Source organism: Balaenoptera ricei, chromosome 3 (assembly GCF_028023285.1).
Source record: "Balaenoptera ricei isolate mBalRic1 chromosome 3, mBalRic1.hap2, whole genome shotgun sequence".
Lineage (NCBI taxonomy): Eukaryota > Metazoa > Chordata > Mammalia > Artiodactyla > Balaenopteridae > Balaenoptera > Balaenoptera ricei.
In genome coordinates this window covers 34,174,264-34,189,378 of record NC_082641.1, presented here as the reverse complement: position 1 = coordinate 34,189,378, position 15,115 = coordinate 34,174,264, and the positions used below count along the sequence as shown (strand labels likewise).

The 15,115-nt window shown below is 39.7% G+C and overlaps 1 long non-coding RNA gene across 1 annotated transcript in view; it reads left to right on the top strand.

Moving 5' to 3' along the window:
- Positions 1–15,115, top strand: part of LOC132362195 (uncharacterized) — a 509,367-nt gene that overhangs the window by 204,985 nt on the left and 289,267 nt on the right. Inside the window, exon 2 of the long non-coding RNA XR_009502296.1 lies at positions 13,806–13,880. This is a non-coding gene — a long non-coding RNA (uncharacterized LOC132362195). The remainder of the gene's footprint in view (positions 1–13,805; positions 13,881–15,115) is intronic.

The window sequence follows — 15,115 nt, the reverse complement described above, 5'->3', positions numbered from 1 at the left end:
CACCTCATACTGGTCAGAATGGCCATCATCAAAAAATCTACAAACAATAAATGCTGGAGAGGGTGTGGAGAAAAGGGAACCCTCTTGCACTGTTGTTGGGAATGTAAATTGGTGCATCCACTACGGAGAACGGTATGGAGTTTCCTTGAAAAACGAAAAAGAGAACTACCATATGACCCAGCAGTCCCACTACTGGGCATATACCCTGAGAAAACCATAATTCAAAAAGAGTCATGTACCACAATGTTCATTGCAGCACTATTTACAGTAGCCAGGATATGGAAGCAGCCTAAGTGTCCATCGACAGATGAATGGATAAAGAAGAAGTGGCACATATATATAATGGAATATTACTCAGCCATAAAAAGAAACAAAATTGAGTTACTTGTAGTGAGGTGGGTGGACTTAGAGTCTGTCATACAGAGTGAATTAAGTCAGAAAGAGAAAAACAAATACTGTATGCTAACACATATATATGGAATATAAGAAAAAAAATGGTTCTGAAGAACCTAGGGGCAGGACAGGAATAAAGACGCAGTCATAGAGAATGGACTTGAGGACATGGGAAGGGAGGAGGGTAAGCTGGGACAAAGTGAGAGAGTGGCATGGACATATATACACTAACAAATGTAAAATAGATAGCTAGTGGGAGGCAACCGCATAGCACAGGGAGATCAGCTTGGTGCTTTGTGGCCGCCTAGAGAGTTGGGATAGGGAGGGTGGGAGGGAGACTCAAGAGGGAGGGGATTTGGGGATATATGTATACATATAGCTGATTCACTTTGTGATACAGCAGAAGCTAACACACCATTGTAAAGCAATTATACTCCCAGAAAGATGTTAAAAAAAGAAAAGATGTATTAAACTTCAGTTCCTAAATATTGCTTTTTGTTGGTCACATTTTACAAGATTTGATAGTTTAATAAATAGGTTGTTTCTTATAATTTCATAATATTAAAAACATATTCTCTCTACTAAAAAAAAACACAACAACAACAATAACACATCGCAAAACTTTGTTGGTTTGGTTTACATTTTATTCATGTTTCTGGTCAGCACATAATAGGCTTTTATTTTCCCCCTTGATAAGTGAAAAAAAATGAAGACTATCAGTGGGATACATAGGTTTAAATGTTATTATATGTTACTTTGGCCTGTGAGTACAAGTTTAATAGAGATGATATAGTTTTAATGACTCATTGTTCTGATACTGGTGAAGTCAAAAATTCATAAGGTGATTGTCTCAATTTTATTTCCTCATGTATTAATAATTAATTTTACTCATTTGTTTGGAAAACATTTATTGATTCTTATTACAGTCTTAGACTTGATTTCTTGTGAAATGGGATATGTCATGAGTGAATTTTCTGGATTTCTGTTTACTGAGCTCACCATTAAGATAATTTTAAAGTACTTCAAAAATAAGGAAAAAAGATACATCATTAAGTTTAAATTTTGTTATATATTCTCAAAGAAGTGGTTCTGAAAATGTAATGGGTGTAGGAATCACCTGGGAAGCTTATTACAAATGCAGGTTTCTTGGCCCTAACCTCCGAGACTAGAGGTATGGTTTGGACATCTACATTTGACAGAAGGAAAACAGAAGATTCTGATGCAGCTGGGCTACTGTTCATACTTTGAAAAATTAGAGACAGCCACATGAAGACATATGTGCCCAAAACTATTTACCTTAAGTATTTGGGGTTGAACATTAATCTACCACAATAAAAACAAAATAAAACAAAACAAACCCAATAAAAATGAAAAAAAAAATTAAGAAATATTTGGCATTGCTTACCAAAGCATGGTGTTTCTTTTCCTTCTTTGGAGATATGTAAGAAAAACCTATCACCAAGCTGTAGATGATGTCAGTCCTTGTATTCCTAGAACATTTTTGACACGTAACCCTTTATTTCACAATAAGCATGCTGAGGCAATGTTCTTTTTATTTTTAGAGCTGAGGATTGCTAGTTAATTATATCACATGTTGAAGGAAAATTAATAAGGAATGCATTCAGCTATAGCTAGAATTTTCAATATTATTATTACATGTGAGTATGTTTCAAACACTCTAATATTAGAATCTAGATTCTGATAATGGAATATTTACTGTGAAAACCACATGTAATTGTGTTGCTAGACTGAATTTTAAGATTCATTCATCTCAGTGGTGTCTGAGCTATGAAGTAACAATGCTTTTCTCTGTTAATGAGTCACTTTCTTCAGTATGTCACGCTTTTGTATTTCTCTTTCTTGAGAAAGCAGATGAGTGATTTATTTTAAGAGAATCTTGTAAGAGAATGATGTACAAGTCAGCCAATAAGGCTGGCCTTTCTTCATAGTTGTTTTTACCTGCTGAATTATTGAACATAATAAAGTGAGTGTAGGTTCTTAATTAAAAATGTGCTAAGGCAATGCTTCTTAAACCCTGTATGCGTAAGAATTACATACTATATAACGTGTTCATTAATATTCAGATTTATGGACCTCCATTTCAATTCATTAAATCTTAAGTGAGGCCTAGGAATTTAATTTTAACAAACACCCAGGTACTTTTGATGCTGATGGCCCGACTTCCATACTTCAAAGAATTACTCTAAGGAATTTTATAAAACAGCTTAAGGGAGTTAATTTCAAGTGACCTATGCTTTAAAACCATTGGAGGAACTTATTTGGAACCTTAATTAAGAAGAGTTTAGCAGTACAAAAGGAACCTTACAATTTTCCAAGCATAGATTTTGCATTTGGTTGGCCACTGGGAATAAGTACATCATCGTGTTTCCTTTTGGACAGCCATGTTTTGGAAAAATGCTGGCCCTTGGTGAGACCACAAGTTATCGGGATATCCCAAAACCATGATGATGAGAGAACCGAAGGAGTGACAAAGTACGACAGTGGTCAGTGGCATTTACTCTATGCCAGGCAGTGTGCTAAGCTTCTTATATGTATTAACTTATTTAACCTTAACAACTATCCTATAAAGTAGAAGTTATTGTTTTGCTCATTTTACAAACGGGGAAATCGAGGCAGTAAGAAGTTCAGTAACTTGATCCCTTCATAGCTTGTGAGAAACAGATCCAGGATGGATGTGAACCTGAGCAGTCTAACACAGTATCTGGGCCTCCACCAGTGCCCTGGGCCACCAGTAAAGGACTGGTTCTCTGGGAAACTCATTTATGTTTCGACTCAACATAGGGCTTTTTATATTAAGACGAATTCTTACGAATGCAAAGCCATGAACTGCATGCCAGTTAGAGCTTTTTGATCTATAGTTTTTAGGATTGCTAGAGATCAACATGAGAGAAAATGAAAGTAATAGCAAAGGCATTCACTTAAGCAGTTATTTTCTTGAACATTCCCTCTCAGAAGTAATAATTATAATCTTTGCACTGATATGAGTGCTTAACTTCTTTTAGAGTCTTTAGGGATCATTCAGCGCAACAATAAGAGTTTCTTCAATGAACGAATGAAGAATTGGGTGGATTCTGCACATCTGCAGGGATGTTCTGTGGGCCAGTCAGTACAGTAATTTGCATAAACATCCTTAGAATTGTGAAGGGAACTTTAGAAGCAAGTTGCTTTAGAAGCAAGCAAATCTAGAGGGATTAGGCCATGCAGATGTGGTCCAATGTCAACCTCCAGGAAGGGGGCAGTGGGAAGACTGGGACCACATGCCCAGGTGGGATGAGCTGTGTGCCTGGGCCTCAACCTGAGGGAGGGTGTAGGATGAGTGGAGGACGGCTGCTTGGGCAGCATTGACGTGCTTTGTACCAGTGGTTTCAGTATTTGTCTTCTATTGCTGCTGTAACAGATAACCACAAACTTAGTGGCTTGAAACAGCACACATTTATAATCTTCGGCTCTGTAGGTCAGAAATATGATGCAGATCTCACTGGTCTAAAGTTAAAGTGTCAGCAGAGCTGTCTTCCTTTTTGGAGGCTCTAGGAGAGAAACCTCTTCTTTGCCCTTTCCTGCTTTTAGAAGCTGCCCACATTCCTTGGCTCATGGCCCCTCTCTCTCCATCTTCAAAGCCAGCCCTGGCAGGTTGAGTTGTTTTCACGTTGCATCCCTCTGATTTCCTGTTCCACTGTGAAGAACACTTGTGCTTATGTTGGGCCCACTCAGATAATGGAGGATGATCTTTCTAAGGTCAGTTTATTAACAACTTTTATTCTGTCTGCAGCCTTAAATTCCTCTCTGCTGTGTAACCCAATGTATTCACAGGTTCCAGGCAGTAGGAGGTGGACATGGATATTTTGGGGAGATCTCTCTCTGCCTACCACAGCTCCGTAGAGTAAGATGAGTGGGGAATAGGGTCATGTTCCAGGATGTAGGGCTTGATCATCCAAGGCTATTGTTTGACTTGAAAGGAAAGCCTCTTGCTCCTCTTCTTGACAGCTGCAGATGCTGGAAGAGCAGCGATGGTGGAAAGACGGTGAGCTGGTTGGCAGAGCGAGGAGGGCAGGGGCGGTGTCATAGTCGGAAGGGCTGAAGGGTCCTTGTTTGTTGGCTGAGGACTCCCTTCTATGCCCTGACTTCATGGTGGTGTTTCTAATGTTTGTAGAGAAGGAAGGTACGAAGAGTTTTTCTCTTAATAAGGGGAAAAGCCAAGCTGCTCACCAAGTCAGGCATAGAGGGATGGGTGGGGAAGCACATTTATAGAGTTGGAATCCCAATTTAAAAAGGTGGAAATATGAGCCAAATGTGTCTTTGATTGATATATTTGGCTCATGTTCCCTCCCTCCTCCCTCTCTCCCTCCCTTCCTTCTTTTCTTCCTTCTAGCTTTCAAATTAGTGCTATGTGTTTGGGGAAACTATGATTACATAAGCACTGCTCTTATCTAATAGGTTATATGTCCATAGGGTCGAAGTTAGGCTTATTCTAACATAAAACACAAACATAAGAGCAAAACTTTATCCACATTCTCATTTTGAAATTTTTATTATGTTCTGCCAATAAGAGCTAAAGCATTAAGTGAAAAAAGAGCATGATTTTCAGGGTGAGGGAGGTGTTACAGAATCTACTTAAAAAATGATACTGTTGACTGTTGGAGGCCTTTGTTTTCATAAGTTAAGCAAAGTGGAAATGGTTTATTTGTACCCAAGAGAAGAATCATGTGACCTTCTGAGTGAAAAGGAACCTACAAGGCATTAGTCATCTAGTTGCTATTATATAAATCATGCAGAATGCTGCCTGAATATCGTTAAAAGCTTCATTTTTTTTTTCTCCAAAGCATTTCAGACCTCTTTTAGGTTGGTTTTGTTTTACGTGCTTACCTAATTTTTGTTGTTTGGGTGTCTGCCTACACAGAATGGTGGAGGCAGTTCGGGACTTGCCTGACACGAAGCCACCAGCTATTGGAAAGAGTCTTTTGAACGAAGGCATCATAGGCTCCACGAGGGGAAGAGGAAGCCGCAAAGAACATCAGAATGTGAAAATGTAGGTCACAGCTGCTAGCCAGGGCATAGGGAACACACTTTCATGCCACTGAAAGCTTGGGAAGGAGGCAGGAAGGATATACGCTAGGATACACATCATTCTCAACTACAAAGGGTAGATGTGTGTGTGTGTTAGATTCTCTCTCCCAGGAGGGATAGCTCTTTCGTGCAGTCATACTTGGAGGACAGAGAGGGTGGGCTAGTTGGGGGAGGTGGGGTGGGCAACAGGCTTCCTGTGGAGAGCTACTCTATAGATTTTTCAATTTTTACAATAACTTTTAAGGCTCTTTGTATAAAAACAAAGCACAGACAAAATTGTAATATGCAGAGCATCAAACCTTTAGCAAGTCTCTTGCCAAAGCAAGCTTATTTCAGCATAAAGTGGAATGGCAAAGTTTAAAGGAAAGGTGGGTGGCATCCTGGTGAAAAAACCCCAGAAATAGCCACTCAATAAGAAGCATGTCTTCTTCTTAAATTCTCTTCTTTATTTAATTCTGTGCTTCCAATTTATATGGTTTTAGGCGTCTAAAGTTTGTTCCAAGAGGAGCTATACTTACGGGCACTGGGCATTTTGCAAAGCAGGGAGATTTTTCATACATATCACACTCTGTCCAAATCCCACTTTTGCTCTTTGTGTGCTTCTTGCTTGAAGCTAACACAGCCCCAGGCTGCCTTTGCTGATGCTCCCTCCCTCTCAGTCTCTATGGTTCCTGCCCTCCTTGGCCAGCATCTCCTCTCGTCTGGGTTTTTGATGCTTCCCAGAGCTCCTCCTGGTAAATCATCTGAGCCTGCTCTTCCAGATGGTTTATGCCCTTATTCATGGGAGAAATCAGAAATAGAAAGGAGATATTTGTATCCATGGCAATCCAAAACAGTAAATTCATCTGATGGTACTAACCTTTCATTTATTTGTTTTGCAAGTTCTACCTGCTTTAGGTCCATCTGATCAAATTGAAAAACCAAAGGTTGGCAGGCTACGGTATGAATGTCAGATCCAGCCCACTGCCTATTGTACAGCTTGGGAGCTAAGAATTATTTTTACATTTTCAAATGGTTGAAAAAAAAATCAAAAGAAGAATAATACTTTGAGGCACATGAAAGTTATATGACATTCAAATTTTAGTGTCCCCCCCTCCCCCCACAAAAAAGGTTTTATTGGAACTCAGTTGCTCTCATTTTTTAATATATTGTCTAAAGCTGCTTTTGCACTATTTTGGCAAAGTTGGCCTGCAAAGCCTGAAACATTTGCTGTCTGGGCCTTTACAGAAAAAGTTTGCCAACTCCTGTTTTAAGCCAATCTTTACATTTACATATTAAGTTGCCTACCAGAAAACAAGATTCTGATCATTATTTTGATCCTTATTATGACCTTGGTGGTTAACACAGTGACTGACGTGTAATAGTTACTCTATGGATATTTGTTGCAAAGATTTACAATAATACAGTTTACTTAAAACTTTCAGAAACATACCTATTATATGGCATTTGTTTTGGGAAGCCTTGCCAATGGGCAAGAGGTGCCTATCTTTTCTCTCTAGCTTTCCTCTTCCTTACATATTTTGAAGCATATACACTTAGTTGTAATCTACTTTTTAACTGGTGGCTAAAATTTAGAATATATCAAGTTTTCCATAATTGGAGATTTTGTTTTTAAAATTATGAACTCTTCCCAGAGGCTGTGTATGTGTTTTCTACTGCTGAATGCAAACTACCCTAAAACCTGGTGATTTAAAATAACAACCATTTTGTTATATTGCACTGTTTTGGTGGCTAGGAATTCAGGCAGGGCTTAGCTGGGTGATTCCTCTGCTCCACACAGCATCCACTGGAGTTAGTGGTATTCAGCTGGTGTCCAGGCTGCTCTGTTGGGTCATGTGCCTGCTACCTTGGAGGGGATGGCTGGAAGGTAAGGTTCAGCTGGGCCGCCGTCCTTCTGCATGTAGTCTCAGGATCTCTCCAGCAGGGTAGTCAGACTGCTAACATGCAGCTTAGCACTCGTAGAGACTAAGGTGGAAACTGCCCATTACCTGAGAGATAAGGTCCAGAGCTGGCAGAGTGTCATTCCTGCCACACTGTCTTCCTCTGATAGTGATTACCAGCCAACCCAGATTCAAGAGGAAGGAAAAGAGACCCCACCTCTCAAAGAGAAGAATGTTAAGGAATTTCTGGCCATCTTTAATCTGCTATGGGCTGCTTCTAGTTTGATTTTTAACTTTATTAATTCTAACTAACTACAATAGCTTCCTCCCAGTGTTCCTAACACGTGATCTTTTTTCAGCTGTTTTTCATGGTCTCATCTCTGAGCTCTGGAATTGTCAGGTGTCTAGAAAAGGAGAAGACCCACTCAGAACAGGCAGAGCTATGAGGGATTGGCTGAAGTACACTGAGTACCTTCTTAAGAAAGTGATTCAGCCCCAAAGCAGCCTGTCTGCCTCCTACAATACCTCAGATAGGAGCTAGGAGGTCTGCAGGCTCACTCTGACTCCAGCTGTCAGGGAGGGAAGTCCTAAAGTACAATTCCCATAATACTTAATGACATCTTACGTCATACAGTTTGGAAGATACACCAGTTTCTTCATTCACTGGAAAGAAAAATCAGCGCTTCCCCTCACTGGATAGAGACAGGTAGCTAAAGAATACACAAGCCAAGGTAATGTCAGCTCAGGGCCTGGTTTTCCTCCTGTCTGCCATCTTCTATTCTTGGGAGTATTGCTAGCATGCTGTTGTGATTTGCTCTAAAGAAATAAGGCCAAGTTTTCTGAAGATGGCCTTTGTTTAGGCTAATTTTCTGACCTGGAGATTAGAAATCAGAGGGCTGTAACCATCCAAAAGGCTGCCTTCTACATGTGACTGTATAGGAGAGAGAACAATCTTAGTAATTTTTCCAATGGAAATAACTTTTGGACGATTTTCTTGGCTTGTGTTACAGAGTTTTTGAGAGAAAATGCAGTTGTTTACAATACACAAAACACGTGCGATAAACATACAGGATATAAGTATTATTTAAATACACCAAAACTTTATGGAGATGGAAGGCCTTTCAAAGAGTTGTATTTCCCCATCTACTAGGACAATTCATCTGCTATATTTTGTTGAGTTATGAGGTCAGCAAGGTGATAGCCCTACATGGGTTCACCAGCTGAAGGACAATTCCAGGCCCTTCTGCTGCCCTGGGTCTGGTTTGGTAACTGTATTTCCTTTTCTTGCCACCCTAGACCACATCCTGCCAGAGCAGTTGCTTTCTCTGTGTGCCCTTTGGGGGTATTTGTTTTCGCTTTCGATGGCTAGGGGCTGGGAGCCTCTCTGCACATTTCCTCTGGTGGTCAGGATTCTTAGCACCCAGAAGGTGCCGTGGCCCACGTGGGGCAGCCTGAGTGTGTGGCCTGTGGTGGGAGCACGCGGGAAGGCACCAGCACTTCCTTGTTCTTTAAAAAGCCACATAGGGTTGTAGGCTTGGTAGTAAATTTTCTGCGGGCAATGAGAAACTCTTGACATTTTCACACAAAGAAAGGACCTGATGTAGGGGTAAAACTAGGATCTCATACACATCCTTTCCTTTTCTCTGATGCAGAGATACATGGTGGGGGGAACTCTTCATGATGAAGCAACAACTCAAAACTGAGGAAACTGATCTTTGGTTCCTGTCTATATTGTTGTTGGGGTGTGTGTGTGTGTGTGTGTGTGTGTGTGTGTTTGGAGAACTTTGAACATTCATTTGAGCCTGTACTTTTGGTAGCTTGTCTGGGATCAAACAAATTCATATCCTTGTGAAGAGTCCTTCCATTGTCTGAAAATGAAGTCTGTTGCATGATTATCAGATATTATAAACAGAGATAGTACAAACCTTGGAAGAATGCTTTCTAGTATAGTGGAGATCAAAACTACTGGAAACTCTTCTTCAGAGACCCGAAAAACATCTGTGGTAGGACCTTGACTGGAGAGGAGTTTTATTGTTTGTCATGAAGCAGCTTTTTTTCCCCTTGTTTCTTCATGGCAGAATTGATAATTATAGGGAAATTTCTTGATATTTGTTCTTTACAGTCCTTAAGTTCCTTTTCCTTCAAAAATAGTATGGTTTCTGCCACTAGTGGATTCTCCTCACTCACTGTTGAATTATTTGTAATCAGTATCACTATTCTTCAGTGTGGAGACTTTGGAAATCCCCTCTGACATCCTTTCTTGCCAACATCTTTTCTGGTTGCCTGCCCACAGTATATTTTCCTAATCTGGCCAACCATCTCTGACTTATTTTAGCACATGCAGCATTTCAGAATTTGACACAGTAACACGCTGCATAGATTTCAAAAGAAGCTTTCTAGTGGAACGGTGGCCACAAGTCGCCTCAAAGACGAACAATTAAAGTTCTTTGGTTGTGGGAAGAAGGCTCTGGAGAGCTCAGATTCCTTCTCTGGGGTGTCAGTGGTTTGGAGACTAACCAGAAGCATGTTAGCATCACAAGGGAGTTTTATCCAAACTTCTGGTTCTTCAAGATTCATTGACAAGGTGGTTTTAAGAGCTCAGCCTTCAAAGGTGTCTGTAAAACTTCTCAGATATAGCCCTACCCTCTCCACTGTTCAAAAATATTTTGGGGATTTTAGTATGTATATGTTCATTCTAATTCTTAATTGGAAAATGCATCTGAACCTGGGTTCTTATTTTGTGGTTAAGAGGAGGAAGGAAACCAATTAATAGTTTTTGAGCACATGCTAGATGACAGGTAAGAATTAGGTACTTTATTCTGGCTATACTGGTACCAAGGAGAGAAGAACCCAGGATGTCACTGAGATTGTTGAAACCCAGTGGAGAATGAGGCTGGCTGAGCAATGAACAGTAAGCTTGTGTCAAGGCATAGAAGAGACATGGCCACTTGCAGCCTGCTCACTAAAAACATCCCCTGCCCTACCACCTAAATCAGTGATTTCCCCTTGTTTCTATTGGTCACTTTGCCTCTTGGTGTCTCCTCTGCTCTTTCCTGGGCCAGATTTCCTTTGTTTATGAATATCTCACTCCCTGCTTTTTCCAGGATCCTGACTTCAGTACCTGTCTTTCTCCAGGTAGTCTGATTGTATTTCTGATTGTTCATTTTCTTTGGAATTTATACTTGCAAGGTCTTAACTTTGAGTTAGGTTGAGTGTTAAGGGGCAAATATTGCCCTTGATTGTCTTTTTGGCTTCTTTCGGTCTCCACTTCCCACTGTCCCAAACCACCACCTCTGTACTAAACTTGGACCCCAAGTCCCACAAGAGTTTTGCTGTCTGCTGGTGGCCAAGAATATAAGCTTTATTTTAAATTTAAAGAAAACATTGAAAATAAACTTTTGTTTTTTTACAAATTATATCAAACACTTAAAACATTTGGGAACATTAAACATTACTTTCATACAATACATCCGGGTGTTGGCCAATATGAAGTTTACTTAAATTTAGTATTTTATATATGCTTGATCATTAATTCTTCCTAAAATTCAATGATTATAATGATTCAACTTTATAAGGTTAAACAAGTCTTCTATGTAATACCCCAGTTATTTTCAAATTTTTCAGATAACTTTTCCAGCAAGGAAATTATAAAAATGTATATGAGTTATACTGAAGGCTTGATTAAAAGGCTGTCTGTGTACAGATACAAGGCAGCTTTGTTGTCTGCTGATAAGGCCTAAGGTGATAGATGTGACAAGGGCGTTTGTGTTCTAATCAGTGAATTCTGAATACCCAAAGCATGAGGTTCAAAAGTTGACCCTTTGTCAGTGTACTGTCCTGTCATATTTTAGGATTGGATTTCCTTGAATCACAGGAAGGTGAAAAAGAGAAAGTTTTTCTTATCGCAGTGCTGTCCCTGGTCTGACTGGTAGCCACATGGGATAACTCGTGATAAAATGCATTTGATAACTTATTATAAAATGCGGGAGTTAACTCAGAATAAACTTGATCTAAGAATGTAAACATAGTTTAGCTTGCTGAAGTCCAGCCTACTAGGTTCTTTTTGGGGTCTAACATCAGTGCCAGCTTTTTGGCCTTTAGAACTTGATGTCTAGTTCTGAGAAGGACAAATGTTCGGAATGGTTACTGTTCTTTTTCAAGTCCAGGTGTGAAGACAGAATTAAATACATTTCCTTGCCATTGTACCATGCTTAACCTTTAAGTTCCATATTATTAAAAAAATAAATTATGCTTTATACTCTACCCACTTCCAAAAAGAATTTGAAGCAGAATACCAAAGTATTTTCCATGCAAAGTCTCATGTTGACCTTGGTGTCCTGAGGTCTTCCTTGTAGAGAAAGGCAGATTATACCCCAGACAATGTCTTTTTCTAAAACCACCTTACATAAGGAAAAGTTTGACACTTTCTTCTTCCATGGGATTATGCCAAACCGCGTCAACTCTATCCAAGTAGGAAAGCCAGATTTCCTCACTTTACACTACTTCATTAACTGTATGTGTATGTACATGTGTTTCCAGTTTTCACAAATGTGAACGTCTCTATTTTGCTTTCTCTCCAGCACCACAGAACCATGTAGATCAGTGGTTTCTCTGACAGTTTCTGGTCCTCATTCTTTCTAGCTCTGCTTCTGAACAGATGGAATGGTTATCTGATGGAATGGGTATCAGTGTTGGTGTCCATATCCTTCTGTGGTGTCATATGTTTTGTAGTTGGGCAGAGTTTATTAAATTCATTAATTTTTGTCGGCTACTTTCAAAATGATCATTTTAAGTCCTGAAAGCCCCAAATATCTAGACTTTGATTGACAGACACGTTGATGGCTTCAGGCATGCTGAGTAAGTTACCCCCAGTGTCATGCCAGCAGCTGTTTTCCCCAGATACCGCCCACTCCACGGCCTCTGAAACACTGGGCTCTTACTATTAACCTTCCTTTAGGGAAGTAGAAGACTTGGGTCAAAAATCCAAGCTAAGATAGTCACTTTGACAATTTTGTGCATACCCAGGCATGCCAACTTCTGTTCTCATTGCACCAGTCTACCACATGGCAGCTCAAACTCCTTGCTTTGCATAAATCCCAGTTTGGAGCATTTATAGTACCTTGTGAACTTAGCAATACATTTTCTTCTCATAATTACATGCTTTCTCCTTTGCCTACAAAATGCCTAATTTCCCTGTGGCTATTCACACTTGTCTTACTTTGGTAAAAATGTAAAACCACGGCTTACCTTTAAATACCTGAAGATCAAATCCACCTCTGATCTTTGTTTAGCTAAAGCCTCCCATTCTTTTTTCCTTTTCTTTACATCTTCTACTTTAAGTCTTATATCTTAACCTTTTCTTCACCACTCACTTTAAAGGTCTCCACATGTACCTTACAGAAGAAATGCAGGCAGAATTTCAAATTCCTACCACCTTGCCAAAGCAGTGGCAAGATTAAACACGTGAGTTGCTTTTCTCTGGCCCTGTTGTTCACTGACCCATAGAAGAGTCCTTCTGTGTCTAGTATTCCTTTGACCTTTAACTCTAGAACAAAGTCGCCTTTGGGTTTCATCAGTTTCCTAGATGTTGTAGAATGCGGCTTCAGCTTCAGGGCCTTTGTCACCTCTGGGGAAGTAAATCGAATAAAGCATATCGCATCAGGAGTCTACTAAAATTGTCAGCTCTGTAAATGCAAATGTATCTCTTCAGTTCTGTAATGTGATTGCTTGTAACAAACACAACGACCAAAACATAACAAAAAGAACAACTCTATTGCCTTATTATAATAGAGCACTTGTGTGGGATCTGCTCTGGTTTCTGCACACGCAGCACTGTATTTGGAAGCCAATATCTCTTATTAGTTTTTCAATATTAAATATAATTAATTTTAATCTGAAGAATAAAAAAATTAAAGCTGTTATGTGTACAATGCATATATATTATTATTTATAATATATACATATGAATTATGCATATATATATATAATTTTGGGCCCCAGAACATCATTTAAGAAAACTGATTGTGCCCATGAGGTTATCATTATCATCCTTATTAAATATTTGTGAAACATCTCCATATGCATAGTGACAGGTATTTAGGCATGACGGAAAATGAAAAGAAATATATAAATATGATTTGTGCCCTCAGGGGCCTTGAATTTGAGTTGTGCAGACAGATGCATTATTTATAAAGAGGTGAATAGCTATCCACATAGGACACAGCAAGTACCAAATGTCTGGAAGAGACTGTAAGTGCAACTGGCATTCATGTCACACATATGGAGGCCCATGCCCTGCGGGGCACTTGCAAAGAAGCTAGTATTAACTTCTCTGAAATGGAATGACTGAAGGGTGGGTAATGGTGGTGACAGAGTCTTAAAGCACCGAGGTCTAAGCCGGGCACGTGGATGGCAAGATGACTGCCTGAGATGTTCTCTTCTTTCCAGAGAAGCAAGAAGAGAAGATGGATGATAGCCTAGGAAGAGGACTTCTGGCCCTGGCTGCGAGTTGGGTGACCTCAGGTAAGTCACTTCACATCTTGGAATCTCAGTTGCTGTATTTGTAAGATAAGGACTGGTTTATTCTTTGAAACCAAGGGACAAGTTTTGAAATGAAAGGTTAGCAAGAAAAGTCTAGGCAATTAATTTATGGGACAGGAATTATACAGATTGCTTCCTGCTCGGTAATAAAACCATCAAAAGATTATCATTCTAAAATACTGTCTATAATCATGATTGGAGGATAAGCTTGGTAAAAGGCCATAACATGTGCTGAGAAATGTGAGACGGAATGCATAAAACCAGGTAGGATTAATAATGACAGGTCTTAGGTAGTTGGGGAAATGTTTGAGAGCTTAATCAGTGAAGTGACAGAATCTACAGTTTAAATTTATGATTTAGTTATCTTCTGAGTGTGCAAAGCTCATGTTCTTATTATGATACAGTGAGTCCCCCTGACTGTAGCTTTTAGACTAAGCATATCATGGGTTTTGAATTACACAAGAGATTTGAGTATGTTGGGTTTCGGTAATGACTGTTACGAGAGCTCCATTAAACATCCCCGATTTCCCTAGTAGTCAGCTAGAATATAATTCAAAATAGGCTGCAGTGAGTGAGGCTTGAAGAAAATAGAAATGGACTGCTATGGTCACAGCAGAAGTGAAAGGGAGCAGTGCACACGCAGGCTTACAGGGAATTAGGAGTGATCTGAAAATATACCTGGGAGGAAATGAGTATGGGAGAAGAGCCTTGGAAGAGGAACAAGTATGAATCATGACTATCAGTCAACTCACTGGGAACCTAAAAAATGTGATATATAAAACTCAAGGATCTCAATTCTCCTTTAAAGGTAAAAGGAAGTGTAGCAAGGATCATGGCACTGGGAACACTATGACTGAGTTGTCAGTTCTCACCTTCAGTTCACATGAAAGAGTTTGCCCTGCTCCCCACCTCTATCCCCACCCCGATACACACATATTCTAGATAAATTCAGTGAAATTTTTTTAGTGTTTTCTATTACGGGGGCAGTTGTCTGAGGCTGAGAAAATAAACTACCCTTAAACTGTCTTTAGATGCTCAAAAAGGGATGCAAATATGAAGTTAGTTCTAAACTCCCCACTAAATAGGGAATCCCAATGAAAACAACATTGAGCTCATTCTTTTGCCCATCAGATTGGGAAAAAATAATCATGTATCAGATAGTGTTGATGCCCTGCCCATGTCCCCTTGGCTGACCCCAGAGTTTGCCTGCAGACACT